Genomic DNA, 17056 nt, shown 5'->3' with positions numbered 1-17056 from the left:
TCGAGGTTCTGAGTTCCGACCAGGACTTCCTTTTAAATTCAATCCTCGCATTGGAAATCCTTCATTTCTTTGTAAATCCGAGTTCCAGCTCGGGTTTTTCTTCTATTGTTTCCAGTCGAAGTTCTGAGTTCCGACCAGGACTTCCTTTTGAATCCAATCCTCGCATTGGAAATCCTTTATTCTTTTAGAAATCCGAGTTACAGCTCGGATTGTTCTTCTATTATTTTCAGTCGAAGTTCTGAGTTCCGACCAGGACTTCCTTTTGAATCCAATCCTCGCATTGGAAATCCTTCATTTCTTCGGAAATCCGAATTCCAGCTCGGGTTTTTCTTCTATTATTTTCAGTCAAAGTTCTGAGTTCTGACCAGGACTTCCTTTTGAATCCAATCCTCGCATTGGAAATCCTTCATTCTTTTAGAAATCCGAGTTCCAGCTCGGATTTTTCTTCTATTATTTTCAGTCGAAGTTCTGAGTTCCGACCAGGACTTCCTTTTGAATTCAATCATCGCATTGGAAATCCTTCATTTCTTCGGAAATCCGAGTTCCATCTTGGGTTTTTCTTTTATTATTTCCAGTCGAAGTTCTGAGTTCCTACCAGGACTTCCTTTTGAATCCAATCCTCGCATTGGAAATCCTTCATCTCTTTGGAAATCCGAGTTCTAGCTCGGGTTTTTCTTTTATTATTTCCAGTCGAGGTTCTGAGTTCCGACCAGGGCTTTCTTTAAAATCCAATCCTCGCATTGGAAATCCTTCATTTATTTGTAAATCCGAGTTCCAGCTCGGGGTTTTCTTCTATTATTTCCAGTCAAAGTTCTGAGTTCCGACCAGTACTTCCATTTGAATCCAATCCTCGCATTGGAAATCCTTCATTCTTTTAGAAATCCGAGTTTCAGCTCGAATTTTTCTTCTATTATTTTCAGTCGAAGTTCTGAGTTCCGACCAGGACGTCCTTTTGAAAACAATCCTTGCATTGGAAATCCTTCATTTTTTTAGAAATCCGAGTTCCAGCTCGGTTTTTTCTTCTATTATTTTCAGTCGAAGTTCTGAGTTCCGACCAGGACTTCCTTTTGAATTCAATCCTTGCATTGGAAATCCTTCATTTCTTTGGAAATCCGAGTTCCAGCTCGGGTTTTTCTTCTATTATTTTCAGTCGAAGTTCTGAGTTCCGACCAATACTTCCTTTTGAATCCAATCCTCGCATTGGAAATCCTTCATTTCTTCGGAAATCCGAGTTCCAGCTCGGGTTTTTCTTTTATTTTTTTAGTCGAAGTTCTGAGTTTCGACCAGGACTTCCTTTTGAATCCAATCCTCGCATTGGAAATCCTTCATTTCTTCGGAAATCCGAGTTCCAGCTCGGGTTTTTCTTCTATTATTTTCAGTCGAAGTTCTGAGTTCCGACGAGGACTTCCTTTTGAATCCAATCCTCGCATTGGAAATCCTTCATCTCTTTGGAAATCTGAGTTCCAGCTCTGGTTTTTCTTTTATTATTTCCAGTCGAAGTTCTGAGTTCCGACCAGGACTTTCTTTTGAATCCAATCCTTGCATTGGAAATCCTTCATTCTTTTGGAAATCCGAGTTTCAGCTCGGGTTTTTCTTCTTTTATTTTCAGTCGAAGTTCTGAGTTCCGACCAGAACTTCCTTTTGAATCCAATCCTCGCATTGGAAATCCTTCATCTTTTTGGAAATCCGAGTTCCAGCTCAGGTTTTTCTTCTATTATTTCCAGTCGAAGTTCTGAGTTTCGACCAGGACTGCCTTTTGAATCCAATCCTCGCATTGGAAATCCTTCATTTCTTTGGAAATCCAAGTTCCAGCTTGGGTTTTTCTTCTATTATTTTCAATCAAAGTTCTGAGTTCCGACCAGGACTTCCTTTTGAATCCAATCCTCGCATTGGAAATCCTTCATTTCTTTGGAAATCCGAGTTCCAGCTCAGGTTTTTCTTCTATTATTTTCAATCGAAGTTCTGAGTTCCGACCAGGACTTCCTTTTGAATCCAATCCTCGCATTGGAAATCCTTCATTCTTTTGGAAATCCGAGTTCTAGCTCGGGTTTTTCTTTTATTATTTTAAGTCGAGGCTCTGAGTTCCGACCCGGACTTTCTTTTGAATACAATCCTCGCATTGGAAATCCTTCATTTCTTCAGAAATCCGAGTTCCAGCTCGGGTTTTTCTTCTATTTTTTTTAGTCGAAGTTCTGAGTTTCGACCAGGACTTCCTTTTGAATCCAATCCTCGCATTGGAAATCCTTCATTTCTTCGGAAATCCGAGTTCGAGCTCGGTTTTTTCTTCTATTATTTTCAGTCGAAGTTCTGAGTTCCGACGAGGACTTCCTTTTGAATCCAATCCTCGCATTAGAAATCCTTCATCTCTTTGGAAATCCGAGTTCCAGCTCTGGTTTTTCTTTTATTATTTCCAGTCGAAGTTCTGAGTTCCGACCAGGACTTCCTTTTGAATCCAATCCTTGCATTGGAAATCCTTCATTCTTTTGGAAATCCGAGTTTCAGCTCGGGTTTTTCTTCTATTATTTTCAGTCGAAGTTCAGAGTTCCGACCAGAACTTCCTTTTGAATCCAATCCTCGCATTGGAAATCCTTCATCTTTTTGGAAATCCGAGTTCCAGCTCGGGTTTTTCTTCTATTATTTCCAGTCGAAGTTCTGAGTTTCGACCAGGACTGCCTTTTGAATCCAATCCTCGCATTGGAAATCCTTCATTTCTTTGGAAATCCAAGTTCCAGCTTGGGTTTTTCTTTTATTATTTTCAATCAAAGTTCTGAGTTCCGACCAGGACTTCCTTTTGAATCCAATCCTCGCATTGAAAATCCTTCATTTCTTTGGAAATCCGAGTTCCAGCTCAAATTTTTCTTCTATTATTTTCAATCGAAGTTCTGAGTTCCGACCAGGACTTCCTTTTGAATCCAATCCTCGCATTGGAAATCCTTCATTCTTTTGGAAATCCGAGTTCTAGCTCGGGTTTTTCTTTTATTATTTTAAGTCGAGGTTCTGAGTTCCGACCCGGACTTTCTTTTGAATACAATCCTCGCATTGGAAATCCTTCATTCTTTTGGAAATCATTCATTCTTTTGAAAATCCGAGTTCCAGCTCGGGTTTTTCTTCTATTATTTTCAGTCAAAGTTTTGAGTTCCGACCAGGACTTCCTTTTAAATCCAATCCTAGCTTTGTAAATCTTTCATTCTTTTGGAAATCCGAGTTCCAGCTTGGGTTTTTCTTCTTTTATTTTCAGTCGAAGTTCTCAGTTCCGACCAGGACTTCCTTTTGAATCCAATCCTCGCATTGGAAATCCTTCATTCTTTTGGAAATCCGAGTTCCAGCTCGTGTTTTTCTTCTATTATTTTCAGTAGAAGTTCTGAGTTCCGACCAGGTCTTCCTTTTGAATCTAATCCTCGCATTGGAAATCCTTCATTCTTTTGGAAATCCGATTTTCAGCTCAGGTTTTTCTTCTATTATTTTCAGTCGAAGTTCTGAGTTCCGACCAGAACTTCCTTTTGAATCCAATCCTCGCATTGGAAATCCTTCATCTTTTTGGAAATTCGAGTTCCAGCTCGGGTTTTTCTTCTATTATTTCCAGTCGAAGTTATGAGTTTCGACCAGGACTGCCTTTTGAATCCAATCCTCGCATTGGAAATCCTTCATTTCTTTGGAAATCCTTCATTTCTTTGGAAATCCAAGTTCCAGCTTGGGTTTTTCTTCTATTATTTTCAATCATAGTTCTGAGTTTCTACCAGGACTTCCTTTTGAATCCAATCCTCGCATTGGAAATCCTTCATTTCTTTGGAAATCCGAGTTCCAGTTCGGGTTTTTCTTCTATTATTTTCAGTCGAAGTTCTGAGTTCCGACCAGGACTTCCTTTTGAATCCAATCCTCGCATTGGAAATCCTTCATTCTTTTAGAAATCCGAGTTCCAGCTCGGATTTTTCTTCTATTATTTTCAGTCGAAGTTCTGAGTTCCGACAAGGACTTTCTTTTGAATCCAATCCTCGCATTGGAAATCCTTCATTTCTTTGGAAATCCGAGTTCCAGCTCGGGTTTTTCTTCTATTATTTTCAATCGAAGTTCTGAGTTCCGACCAGGACATCCTTTTGAATCCAATCCTCGCATTGGAAATCCTTCATTACTTCGAAAATCTGAGTTCCAGCTGAGGTTTTTCTTCTATTATTTTCAGTCGAAGTTCCTAGTTCCGACCAGGACTTCCTTTTGAATCCAATCCTCGCATTGTAAATCCTTCATTCTTTTGGAAATTTCGAGTTCCAACTCGGGTTTTTCTTCTATTATTTTAAGTCGAAGTTCTTAGTTCCAACCAGGACTTCCTTTTGAATCCAATCCTCGCATTGAAAATCCTTCATTCTTTTGGAAATCCGAGTTCCAGCTCGGGTTTTTCTTCTATTATTTTCAGTCGAAGTTCTGAGTTCCGACCAGGACTTCCTTTTGAATCCAATCCTCGCATTGGAAATCCTACATTCTTTTGGAAATCCGAGTTCTAGCTCGGGTTTTTCTTCTATTATTTTCAGTCGAGGTTCTGAGTTCCGACCAGGACTTTCTTTTGAATCCAATCCTCGCATTGAAAATCCTTCATCTCTTTGGAAATCCAAGTTCTAGCTCGGGTTTTCCTTTTATTATTTCCAGTCGAGGTTCGGAGTTCCGACCAGGACTTCCTTTTAAATTCAATCCTCGCATTGGAAATCCTTCATTTCTTTGTAAATCCGAGTTCCAGCTCGGGTTTTTCTTCTATTGTTTCCAGTCGAAGTTCTGAGTTCCGACCAGGACTTCCTTTTGAATCCAATCCTCGCATTGGAAATCCTTTATTCTTTTAGAAATCCGAGTTACAGCTCGGATTGTTCTTCTATTATTTTCAGTCGAAGTTCTGAGTTCCGACCAGGACTTCCTTTTGAATCCAATCCTCGCATTGGAAATCCTTCATTTCTTCGGAAATCCGAATTCCAGCTCGGGTTTTTCTTCTATTATTTTCAGTCGAAGTTCTGAGTTCTGACCAGGACTTCCTTTTGAATCCAATCCTCGCATTGGAAATCCTTCATTCTTTTAGAAATCCGAGTTCCAGCTCGGATTTTTCTTCTATTATTTTCAGTCTAAGTTCTGAGTTCCGACCAGGACTTCCTTTTGAATTCAATCATCGCATTGGAAATCCTTCATTTCTTCGGAAATCCGAGTTCCATCTTGGGTTTTTCTTTTATTATTTCCAGTCGAAGTTCTGAGTTCCGACCAGGACTTCCTTTTGAATCCAATCCTCGCATTGGAAATCCTTCATCTCTTTGGAAATCCGAGTTCTAGCTCGGGTTTTTCTTTTATTATTTCCTGTCGAGGTTCTGAGTTCCGAACAGGGCTTCCTTTAAAATCCAATCCTCGCATTGGAAATCCTTCATTTCTTTGTAAATCCGAGTTCCAGCTCGGGGTTTTCTTCTATTATTTCCAGTCAAAGTTCTGAGTTCCGACCAGTACTTCCTTTTGAATCCAATCCTCACATTGGAAATCCTTCATTCTTTTAGAAATCCGAGTTTCAGCTCGAATTTTTCTTCTATTATTTTCAGTCGAAGTTCTGAGTTCCGACAAGGACGTCCTTTTGAATCCAATCCTCGCATTAGAAATCCTTCATTTTTTTAGAAATCCGAGTTCCAGCTCGGTTTTTTCTTCTATTATTTTCAGTCGAAGTTCTGAGTTCCGACCAGGACTTCCTTTTGAATTCAATCCTTGCATTGGAAATCCTTCATTTCTTTGGAAATCCGAGTTCAAGCTCGGGTTTTTCTTCTATTATTTTCAGTCGAAGTTCTGAGTTCCGACCAATACTTCCTTTTGAATCCAATCCTCGCATTGGAAATCCTTCATTTCTTCGGAAATCCGAGTTCCAGCTCGGGTTTTTCTTTTATTTTTTTTAGTCGAAGTTCTGAGTTTCGACCAGGACTTCCTTTTGAATCCAATCCTCGCATTGGAAATCCTTCATTTCTTCGGAAATCCGAGTTCCAGCTCGGGTTTTTCTTCTATTATTTTCAGTCGAAGTTCTGAGTTCCGACGAGGACTTCCTTTTGAATCCAATCCTCGCATTGGAAATCCTTCATCTCTTTGGAAATCTGAGTTCCAGCTCTGGTTTTTCTTTTATTATTTCCAGTCGAAGTTCTGAGTTCCGACCAGGACTTCCTTTTGAATCCAATCCTTGCATTGGAAATCCTTCATTCTTTTGGAAATCCGAGTTTCAGCTCGGGTTTTTCTTCTTTTATTTTCAGTCAAAGTTTTGAGTTCCGACCAGGACTTCCTTTTGAATCCAATCCTAGCTTTGGAAATCTTTCATTCTTTTGGAAATCCGAGTTCCAGCTTGGGTTTTTCTTCTATTATTTTCAGTCGAAGTTCTCAGTTCCGACCAGGACTTCCTTTTGAATCCAATCCTCGCATTGGAAATCCTTCATTCTTTTGGAAATCCGAGTTCCAGCTCGGGTTTTTCTTCTATTATTTTCAGTCGAAGTTCTCAGTTCCGACCAGGACTTCCTTTTGAATTCAATCCTCGCATTGGAAATCCTTCATTTCTTCGGAAATCCGAGTTCTAGCTCGGGTTTTTCTTTTATTATTTCCAGTCGAGGTTCTGAGTTCCGACCAGGACTTCCTTTAAAATCCAATCCTCGCATTGGAAATCCTTCATTTCTTTGTAAATTCGAGTTCCAGCTCGGGTTTTTCTCCTATTATTTCCAGTCAAAGTTCTGAGTTCCGACGAGTTCTTCCTTTTGAATCCAATCCTCGCATTGGAAATCCTTCATTCTTTTAGAAATCCGAGTTTCTGCTCGGATTTTTCTTCTATTATTTTCAGTCGAAGTTCTGAGTTCCGACCAGGACGTCCTTTTGAATCCAATCCTCGCATTGGAAATCTTTCATTTTTTTAGAAATCCGAGTTCCAGCTCGGTTTTTTCTTCTATTATTTTTAGTCGAAGTTCTGAGTTTCGACCAGGACTTCCTTTTGAATTCAATCCTCGCATTGGAAATCCTTCATTTCTTTGGAAATCCGAGTTCCAGCTCGGGTTTTTCTTCTATTATTTTCAATCGAAGTTCTGAGTTCCGACCAGGACTTCCTTTTGACTCTAATCCTCGCATTGGAAATCCTTCATTTCTTCGGAAATCCGAGTTCCAGCTCGGGTTTTTCTTCTATTATTTTCAGTCGAAGTTCTGAGTTCCGACGAGGACTTCCTTTTGAATCCAATCCTCGCATTGGAAATCCTTCATCTCTTTGGAAATCTGAGTTCCAGCTCTGGTTTTTCTTTTATTATTTCCAGTCGAAGTTCTGAGTTCCGACCAGGACTTCCTTTTGAATCCAATACTTGCATTGGAAATCCTTCATTCTTTTGGAAATCCGATTTTCAGCTCAGGTTTTTCTTCTATTATTTTCAGTCGAAGTTCTGAGTTCCGACCAGAACTTCCTTTTGAATCCAATCCTCGCATTGGAAATCCTTCATCTTTTTGGAAATCCGAGTTCCAGCTCGGGTTTTTCTTCTATTATTTCCAGTCGAAGTTATGAGTTTCGACCAGGACTGCCTTTTGAATCCAATCCTCGCATTGGAAATCCTTCATTTCTTTGGAAATCCAAGTTCCAGCTTGGGTTTTTCTTCTATTATTTTCAATCAAAGTTCTGACTTCCGACCAGGACTTCCTTTTGAATCCAATCCTCGCATTGGAAATCCTTCATTTCTTTGGAAATCCGAGTTCCAGCTCGGGTTTTTCTTCTATTATTTTCAGTCGAAGTTCTGAGTTCCGACCAGGACTTCCTTTTGAATCCAATCCTCGCATTGGAAATGCTTCATTCTTTTAGAAATCCGAGTTCCACCTCGGATTTTTCTTCTATTATTTTCAGTCGAAGTTCTGAGTTCCGACAAGGACTTTATTTTGAATCCAATCCTCGCATTGGAAATCCTTCATTTCTTTGGAAATCCGAGTTCCAGCTCGGGTTTTTCTTCTATTATTTTCAATCGAAGTTCTGAGTTCCGACCAGGACTTCCTTTTGAATCCAATCCTCGCATTGGAAATCCTTTATTTCTTCGAAAATACGAGTTCCAGCTGAGGTTTTTCTTCTATTATTTTCAGTCGAAGTTCCTAGTTCCGACCAGGACTTCCTTTTGAATCCAATCCTCGCATTGAAAATCCTTCATTCTTTTGGAAATTTCAAGTTCCAACTCGGGTTTTTCTTCTATTATTTTAAGTCGAAGTTCTTAGTTCCGACCAGGACTTCCTTTTAAATCCAATCCTCGCATTGGAAATCCTTTATTCTTTTGGAAATCCGAGTTCCAGCTCGGGTTTTTCTTCTATTATTTTCAGTCGAAGTTCTGAGTTCCGACCAGGACTTCCTTTTGAATCCAATCCTCGCATTGGAAATCCTACATTCTTTTGGAAATCCGAGTTCTAGCTCGGGTTTTTCTTCTATTATTTTCAGTCGAGGTTCTGAGTTCCGACCAGGACTTTCTTTTGAATCCAATCCTAGCATTGAAAATCCTTCATCTCTTTGGAAATCCAAGTTCTAGCTCGGGTTTTTCTTTTATTATTTCCAGTCGAGGTTCTGAGTTCCGACCAGGACTTCCTTTTAAATTCAATCCTCGCATTGGAAATCCTTCATTTCTTTGTAAATCCGAGTTCCAGCTCGGGTTTTTCTTCTATTGTTTCCAGTCGAAGTTCTGAGTTCCGACCAGGACTTCCTTTTGAATCCAATCCTCGCATTGGAAATCCTTCATTCTTTTAGAAATCCGAGTTCCAGCTCGGATTTTTCTTCTATTATTTTCAGTCGAAGTTCTGAGTTCCGACAAGGACTTTCTTTTGAATCCAATCCTCGCATTGGAAATCCTTCATTTCTTTCGAAATCCGAGTTCCATCTCGGGTTTTTCTTCTATTATTTTCAATCGAAGTTCTGAGTTCCGACCAGGACTTCCTTTTGAATCCAATCCTCGCATTGGAAATCCTTCATTCTTTTAGAAATCCGAGTTCCAGCTCGGTTTTTTCTTCTATTATTTTCAGTCGAAGTTCTGACTTCCGACTAGGACTTCCTTTTGAATCCAATCCTCGCATTGGAAATCCTTTATTTCTTTGGAAATCCGAGTTCCAGCTCGGGTTTTTCTTCTATTATTTTCAGTCGAAGTTCTGAGTTCCGACCAGGACGTCCTTTTGAATCCAATCCTCGCATTGGAAATCCTTCATTCTTTTAGAAATCCGAGTTCCAGCTCGGATTTTTCTTCTATTATTTTCAGTCGAAGTTCTGAGTTCCGACCAGGACTTCCTTTTGAATCCAATCCTCGCATTGGAAATCCTTCATTCTTTTAGAAATCTGAGTTCCAGCTCGGATTTTTCTTCTATTATTTTCAGTCGAAGTTCTGAGTTCCGACAAGGACTTTCTTTTGAATCCAATCCTCGCATTGGAAATCCTTTATTTCTTTGAAAATCCGAGTTCCAGCTCGGGTTTTTCTTCTATTATTTTCAGTCGAAGTTCTGAGTTCCGACCAGGACGTCCTTTTGAATCCAATCCTCGCATTGGAAATCCTTTATTCTTTTGGAAATCCGAGTTTCAGCTCGGATTGTTCTTCTATTATTTTCAGTCGAAGTTCTGAGTTCCGACCAGGACTTCCTTTTGAATCCAATCCTCGCATTGGAAATCCTTCATTCTTTTAGAAATCCGAGTTCCAGCTCGGATTTTTCTTCTATTATTTTCAGTCGAAGTTCTGAGTTCCGACAAGGACTTTCTTTTGAATCCAATCCTCGCATTGGAAATCCTTCATTTCTTTGGAAATCCGAGTTCCAGCTCGGGTTTTTCTTCTATTATTTTCAATCGAAGTTCTGAGTTCCGACCAGGACTTCCTTTTGAATCCAATCCTCGCATTGGAAATCCTTCATTCTTTTAGAAATCCGAGTTCCAGCTCGGTTTTTTCTTCTATTATTTTCAGTCGAAGTTCTGACTTCCGACTAGGACTTCCTTTTGAATCCAATCCTCGCATTGGAAATCCTTTATTTCTTTGGAAATCCGAGTTCCAGCTCGGGTTTTTCTTCTATTATTTTCAGTCGAAGTTCTGAGTTCCGACCAGGACGTCCTTTTGAATCCAATCCTCGCATTGGAAATCCTTCATTTTTTTAGAAATACGAGTTCCAGCTCGGTTTTTTCTTCTATTATTTTCAGTCGAAGTTCTGAGTTCCGACCAGGACTTCCTTTTGAATTCAATCCTTGCATTGGAAATCCTTCATTTCTTTGGAAATCCGAGTTCCAGCTCGGGTTTTTCTTCTATTATTTTCAGTCGAAGTTCTGAGTTCCGACCAGTACTTCCTTTTGAATCCAATCCTCGCATTGGAAATCCTTCATTTCTTCGGAAATCCGAGTTCCAGCTCAGGTTTTTCTTCTATTATTTCCAGTCGAAGTTCTAAGTTTCGACCACGACTGCCTTTTGAATCCAATCCTCGCATTGGAAATCCTTCATTTTTTTAAAAATCCGAGTTCCAGCTCGGTTTTTTCTTCTATTATTTTCAGTCGAAGTTCTGAGTTCCGACCAGGACTTCCTTTTGAATTCAATCCTTGCATTGGAAATCCTTCATTTCTTTGGAAATCCGAGTTCCAGCTCGGGTTTTTCTTCTATTATTTTCAGTCGAAGTTCTGAGTTCCGACCAGTACTTCCTTTTGAATCCAATCCTCGCATTGGAAATCCTTCATCTCTTTGGAAATCCGAGTTCCAGCTCTGGTTTTTCTTTTATTATTTCCAGTCGAAGTTCTGAGTTCCGACCAGGACTTCCTTTTGAATCCAATCCTTGCATTGGAAATCCTTCATTCTTTTGGAAATCCGAGTTTCAGCTCGGGTTTTTCTTCTTTTATTTTCAGTCGAAGTTCTGAGTTCCGACCAGAACTTCCTTTTGAATCCAATCCTCGCATTGGAAATCCTTCATCTTTTTGGAAATCCGAGTTCCAGCTCGGGTTTTTCTTCTATTATTTCCAGTCGAAGTTCTGAGTTTCGACTAGGACTGCCTTTTGAATCCAATCCTCGCATTGGAAATCCTTCATTTCTTTGGAAATCCAAGTTCCAGCTTGGGTTTTTATTCTATTATTTTCAATCAAAGTTCTGAGTTCCGACCAGGACTTCCTTTTGAATCCAATCCTCGCATTGGAAATCCTTCATTTCTTTGGAAATCCGAGTTCCAGCTCAGGTTTTTCTTCTATTATTTTCAATCGAAGTTCTGAGTTCCGACCAGGACTTTCTTTTGAATACAATCCTCGCATTGGAAATCCTTCATTCTTTTGGAAATCCTTCATTCTTTTGAAAATTTGAGTTCCAGCTCGGGTTTTTCTTCTATTATTTTCAGTCAAAGTTTTGAGTTCCGACCAAGACTTCCTTTTGAATCCAATCCTAGCTTTGGAAATCTTTCATTCTTTTGGAAATCCGAGTTCCAGCTTGGGTTTTTCTTCTATTATTTTCAGTCGAAGTTCTCAGTTCCGACCAGGACTTCCTTTTGAATCCAATCCTCGCATTGGAAATCCTTCATTCTTTTGGAAATCCGAGTTCCAGCTCGGGTTTTTCTTCTATTATTTTCAGTCGAAGTTCTCAGTTCCGACCAGGACTTCCTTTTGAATTCAATCCTCGCATTGGAAATCCTTCATTTCTTCGGAAATCCGAGTTCTAGCTCGGGTTTTTCTTTTATTATTTCCAGTCGAGGTTCTGAGTTCCGACCAGGACTTCCTTTAAAATCCAATCCTCGCATTGGAAATCCTTCATTTCTTTATAAATTCGAGTTCCAGCTCGGGTTTTTCTCCTATTATTTCCAGTCAAAGTTCTGAGTTCCGACGAGGACTTCCTTTTGAATCCAATCCTCGCATTGGAAATCCTTCATTCTTTTAGAAATCCGAGTTTCTGCTCGGATTTTTCTTCTATTATTTTCAGTCGAAGTTCTGAGTTCCGACCAGGACGTCCTTTTGAATCCAATCCTCGCATTGGAAATCTTTTATTTTTTTAGAAATCCGAGTTCCAGCTCGGTTTTTTCTTCTATTATTTTTAGTCGAAGTTCTGAGTTTCGACCAGGACTTCCTTTTGAATTCAATCCTCGCATTGGAAATCTTTCATTTCTTTGGAAATCCGAGTTCCAGCTCGGGTTTTTCTTCTATTATTTTCAATCGAAGTTCTGAGTTCCGACCAGGACTTCCTTTTGACTCTAATCCTCGCATTGGAAATCCTTCATTTCTTCGGAAATCCGAGTTCTAGCTCGGGTTTTTCTTCTATTATTTTCAGTCGAAGTTCTGAGTTCCGACGAGGACTTCCTTTTGAATCCAATCCTCGCATTGGAAATCCTTCATCTCTTTGGAAATCTGAGTTCCAGCTCTGGTTTTTCTTTTATTATTTCCAGTCGAAGTTCTGAGTTCCGACCAGGACTTCCTTTTGAATCCAATACTTGCATTGGAAATCCTTCATTCTTTTGGAAATCCAATTTTCAGCTCAGGTTTTTCTTCTATTATTTTCAGTCGAAGTTCTGAGTTCCGACCAGAACTTCCTTTTGAATCCAATCCTCGCATTGGAAATCCTTCATCTTTTTGGAAATCCGAGTTCCAGCTCGGGTTTTTCTTCTATTATTTCCAGTCGAAGTTATGAGTTTCGACCAGGACTGCCTTTTGAATCCAATCCTCGCATTGGAAATCCTTCATTTCTTTGGAAATCCAAGTTCCAGCTTGGGTTTTTCTTCTATTATTTTCAATCAAAGTTCTGAGTTCCGACCAGGACTTCCTTTTGAATCCAATCCTCGCATTGGAAATCCTTCATTTCTTTGGAAATCCGAGTTCCAGCTCGGGTTTTTCTTCTATTATTTTCAGTCGAAGTTCTGAGTTCCGACCAGGACTTCCTTTTGAATCCAATCCTCGCATTGGAAATGCTTCATTCTTTTAGAAATCCGAGTTCCACCTCGGATTTTTCTTCTATTATTTTCAGTCGAAGTTCTGAGTTCCGACAAGGAATTTATTTTAAATCCAATCCTCGCATTGGAAATCCTTCATTTCTTTGGAAATCCGAGTTCCAGCTCGGGTTTTTCTTCTATTATTTTCAATCGAAGTTCTGAGTTCCGACCAGGACTTCCTTTTGAATCCAATCCTCGCATTGGAAATCCTTTATTTCTTCGAAAATCCGAGTTCCAGCTGAGGTTTTTCTTCTATTATTTTCAGTCGAAGTTCCTAGTTCCGACCAGGACTTCCTTTTGAATCCAATCCTCGCATTGGAAATCCTTCATTCTTTTGGAAATTTCGAGTTCCAACTCGGGTTTTTCTTCTATTATTTTAAGTCGAAGTTCTTAGTTCCGACTAGGACTTCCTTTTAAATCCAATCCTCGCATTGGAAATCCTTCATTCTTTTGGAAATCCGAGTTCCAGCTCGGGTTTTTCTTCTATTATTTTCAGTCGAAGTTCTGAGTTCCGACCAGGACTTCCTTTTGAATCCAATCCTCGCATTGGAAATCCTACATTCTTTTGGAAATCCGAGTTCTAGCTCGGGTTTTTCTTCTTTTATTTTCAGTCGAGGTTCTGAGTTCCGACCAGGACTTTCTTTTGAATCCAATCCTCGCATTGAAAATCCTTCATCTCTTTGGAAATCCAAGTTCTAGCTCGGGTTTTTCTTTTATTATTTCCAGTCGAGGTTCTGAGTTCCGACCAGGACTTCCTTTTAAATTCAATCCTCGCATTGGAAATCCTTCATTTCTTTGAAAATCCGAGTTCCAGCTCGGGTTTTTCTTCTATTGTTTCCAGTCGAAGTTCTGAGTTCCGACCAGGACTTCCTTTTGAATCCAATCCTCGCATTGGAAATCCTTTATTCTTTTAGAAATCCGAGTTACAGCTCGGATTGTTCTTCTATTATTTTCAGTCGAAGTTCTGAGTTCCGACCAGGACTTCCTTTTGAATCCAATCATCGCATTGGAAATCCTTCATTCTTTTAGAAATCCGAGTTCCAGCTCGGATTTTTCTTCTATTATTTTCAGTCGAAGTTCTGAGTTCCGACAAGGACTTTCTTTTGAATCCAATTCTCGCATTGGAAATCCTTCATTTCTTTGGAAATCCGAGTTCCAGCTCGGGTTTTTCTTCTATTATTTTCAATCGAAGTTCTGAGTTCCGACCAGGACGTCCTTTTGAATCCAATCCTCGCATTGGAAATCCTTCATTTTTTTAGAAATCCGAGTTCCAGCTCGGTTTTTTCTTCTATTATTTTCAGTCGAAGTTCTGAGTTCCGACCAGGACTTCCTTTTGAATCCAACCCTCGCATTGGAAATCCTTCATTTCTTTGGAAATCCGAGTTCCAGCTCGGGTTTTTCTTCTATTATTTTCAGTCGAAGTTCTGAGTTCCGACCAGGACTTCCTTTTGAATCCAATCCTCGCATTGGAAATCCTTCATTTCTTTGTAAATCTGAGTTCCAGCTCGGGTTTTTCTTCTATTTTTTTTAGTCGAAGTTCTGAGTTTCGACCAGGACTTCCTTTTGAATCCAATCCTCGCATTGGAAATCCTTCATTTCTTCGGAAATCCGAGTTCGAGCTCGGGTTTTTCTTCTATTGTTTTCAGTCGAAGTTCTGAGTTCCGACGAGGACTTCCTTTTGAATCCAATCCTCGCATTGGAAATCCTTCATCTGTTTGAAAATCCGAGTTCCAGCTCTGATTTTTCTTTTATTATTTCCAGTCGAAGTTCTGAGTTCCGACCAGGACTTCCTTTTGAATCCAATCCTTGCATTGGAAATCCTTCATTCTTTTGGAAATCCGAGTTTCAGCTCGGGTTTTTCTTCTATTATTTTCAGTCGAAGTTCTGAGTTCCGACCAGAACTTTCTTTTGAATCCAATCCTCGCATTGGAAATCCTTCATCTTTTTGGAAATCCGAGTTCCAGCTCAGGTTTTTCTTCTATTATTTCCAGTCGAAGTTCTAAGTTTCGACCACGACTGCCTTTTGAATCCAATCCTCGCATTGGAAATCCTTCATTTCTTTGGAAATCCAAGTTCCAGCTTGGGTTTTTCTTCTATTATTTTCAATCAAAGTTCTGAGTTCCGACCAGGACTTCCTTTTGAATCCAATCCTCGCATTGGAAATCCTTCATTCTTTTGGAAATCCGAGTTCCAGCTCGGGTTTTTCTTCTATTATTTTCAGTAGAAGTTCTGAGTTCCGACCAGGTCTTCCTTTTGAATCTAATCCTCGCATTAGAAATCCTTCATTCTTTTGGAAATCCGATTTTCAGCTCAGGTTTTTCTTCTATTATTTTCCGTCGAAGTTCTGAGTTCCGACCAGAACTTCCTTTTGAATCCGATCCTCGCATTGGAAATCCTTCATCTTTTTGGAAATCCGAGTTCCAGCTCGGGTTTTTCTTCTATTATTTCCAGTCGAAGTTATGAGTTTCGACCAGGACTGCCTTTTGAATCCAATCCTCGCATTGGAAATCCTTCATTTCTTTGGAAATCCAAGTTCCAGCTTGGGTTTTTCTTCTATTATTTTTAATCAAAGTTCTGAGTTCCGACCAGGACTTCATTTTGAATCCAATCCTCGCATTGGAAATCCTTCATTTCTTTGGAAATCCGAGTTTCAGTTCGGGTTTTTCTTCTATTATTTTCAGTCGAAGTTCTGAGTTCCGACCAGGACTTCCTTTTGAATCCAATCCTCGCATTGGAAATCCTTCATTCTTTTAGAAATCCGAGTTCCAGCTCAGATTTTTCTTCTATTATTTTCAGTCGAAGTTCTGAGTTCCGACAAGGACTTTCTTTTGAATCCAATCCTCGCATTGGAAATCCTTCATTTCTTTGGAAATCCGAGTTCCAGCTCGGGTTTTTCTTCTATTATTTTCAATCGAAGTTCTGAGTTCCGACCAGGACGTCCTTTTGAATCCAATCCTCGCATTGGAAATCCTTCATTTTTTTAGAAATCCGAGTTCCAGCTCGGTTTTTTCTTCTATTATTTTCAGTCGAAGTTCTGAGTTCCGACCAGGACTTCCTTTTGAATTAAATCCTTGCATTGGAAATCCTTTATTTCTTTGGAAATCTGAGTTCCAGCTCGGGTTTTTCTTCTATTATTTTCAGTCGAAGTTCTGAGTTCCGACCAGTACTTCCTTTTGAATCCAATCCTCGCATTGGAAATCCTTCATTTCTTCGGAAATCCGAGTTCCAGCTCGGGTTTTTCTTTTATTTTTTTTAGTTGAAGTTCTGAGTTTCGACCAGGACTTACTTTTGAATCCAATCCTCGCATTGGAAATCCTTCATTTCTTCGGAAATCCGAGTTCCAGCTCGGGTTTTTCTTCTATTATTTTCAGTCGAAGTTCTGAGTTCCGACGAGGACTTCCTTTTGAATCCAATCCTCGCATTGGAAATCCTTCATCTCTTTGGAAATCCGAGTTCCAGCTCTGGTTTTTCTTTTATTATTTCGAGTCGAAGTTCTGAGTTTCGACCAGGACTTCCTTTTAAATCCAATCCTTGCATTGGAAATCCTTCATTCTTTTGGAAATCCGAGTTTCAGCTCGGGTTTTTCTTCTATTATTTTCAGTCGAAGTTCTGAGTTCCGACCAGAACTTCCTTTTGAATCCAATCCTCGCATCGGAAATCCTTCATCTTTTTGGAAATCCGAGTTCCAGCTCGGGTTTTTCTTCTATTATTTCCAGTCGAAGTTCTGAGTTTCGACCAGGACTGCCTTTTGAATCCAATCCTCGCATTGGAAATCCTTCATTTCTTTGGAAATCCAAGTTCCAGCTTGGGTTTTTATTCTATTATTTTCAATCAAAGTTCTGAGTTCCGACCAGGACTTCCTTTTGAATCCAATCCTCGCACTGGAAATCCTTTATTTCTTTGGAAATCCGAGTTTCAGCTCAGGTTTTTCTTCTATTATTTTCAATCGAAGTTCTGAGTTCCGACCAGGACTTCCTTTTGAATCCAATCCTCGCATTGGAAATCCTTCATTCTTTTGGAAATCCGAGTTCTAGCTCGGGTTTTTCTTTTATTATTTTAAGTCGAGGTTCTGAGTTCCGACCCGGACTTTCTTTTGAATACAATCCTCGCATTGGAAATCCTTCATTCTTTTGGAAATCCTTCATTCTTTTGA

The sequence above is a fragment of the Nuphar pumila genome, chromosome 11, assembly GCF_984573655.1.
Source record: "Nuphar pumila chromosome 11, dmNupPumi1.hap1.1, whole genome shotgun sequence".
Taxonomy (NCBI): domain Eukaryota; kingdom Viridiplantae; phylum Streptophyta; class Magnoliopsida; order Nymphaeales; family Nymphaeaceae; genus Nuphar; species Nuphar pumila.
The sequence above is the reverse complement of the archived record's forward strand: the minus strand, read 5'-3'. Positions refer to the sequence as shown.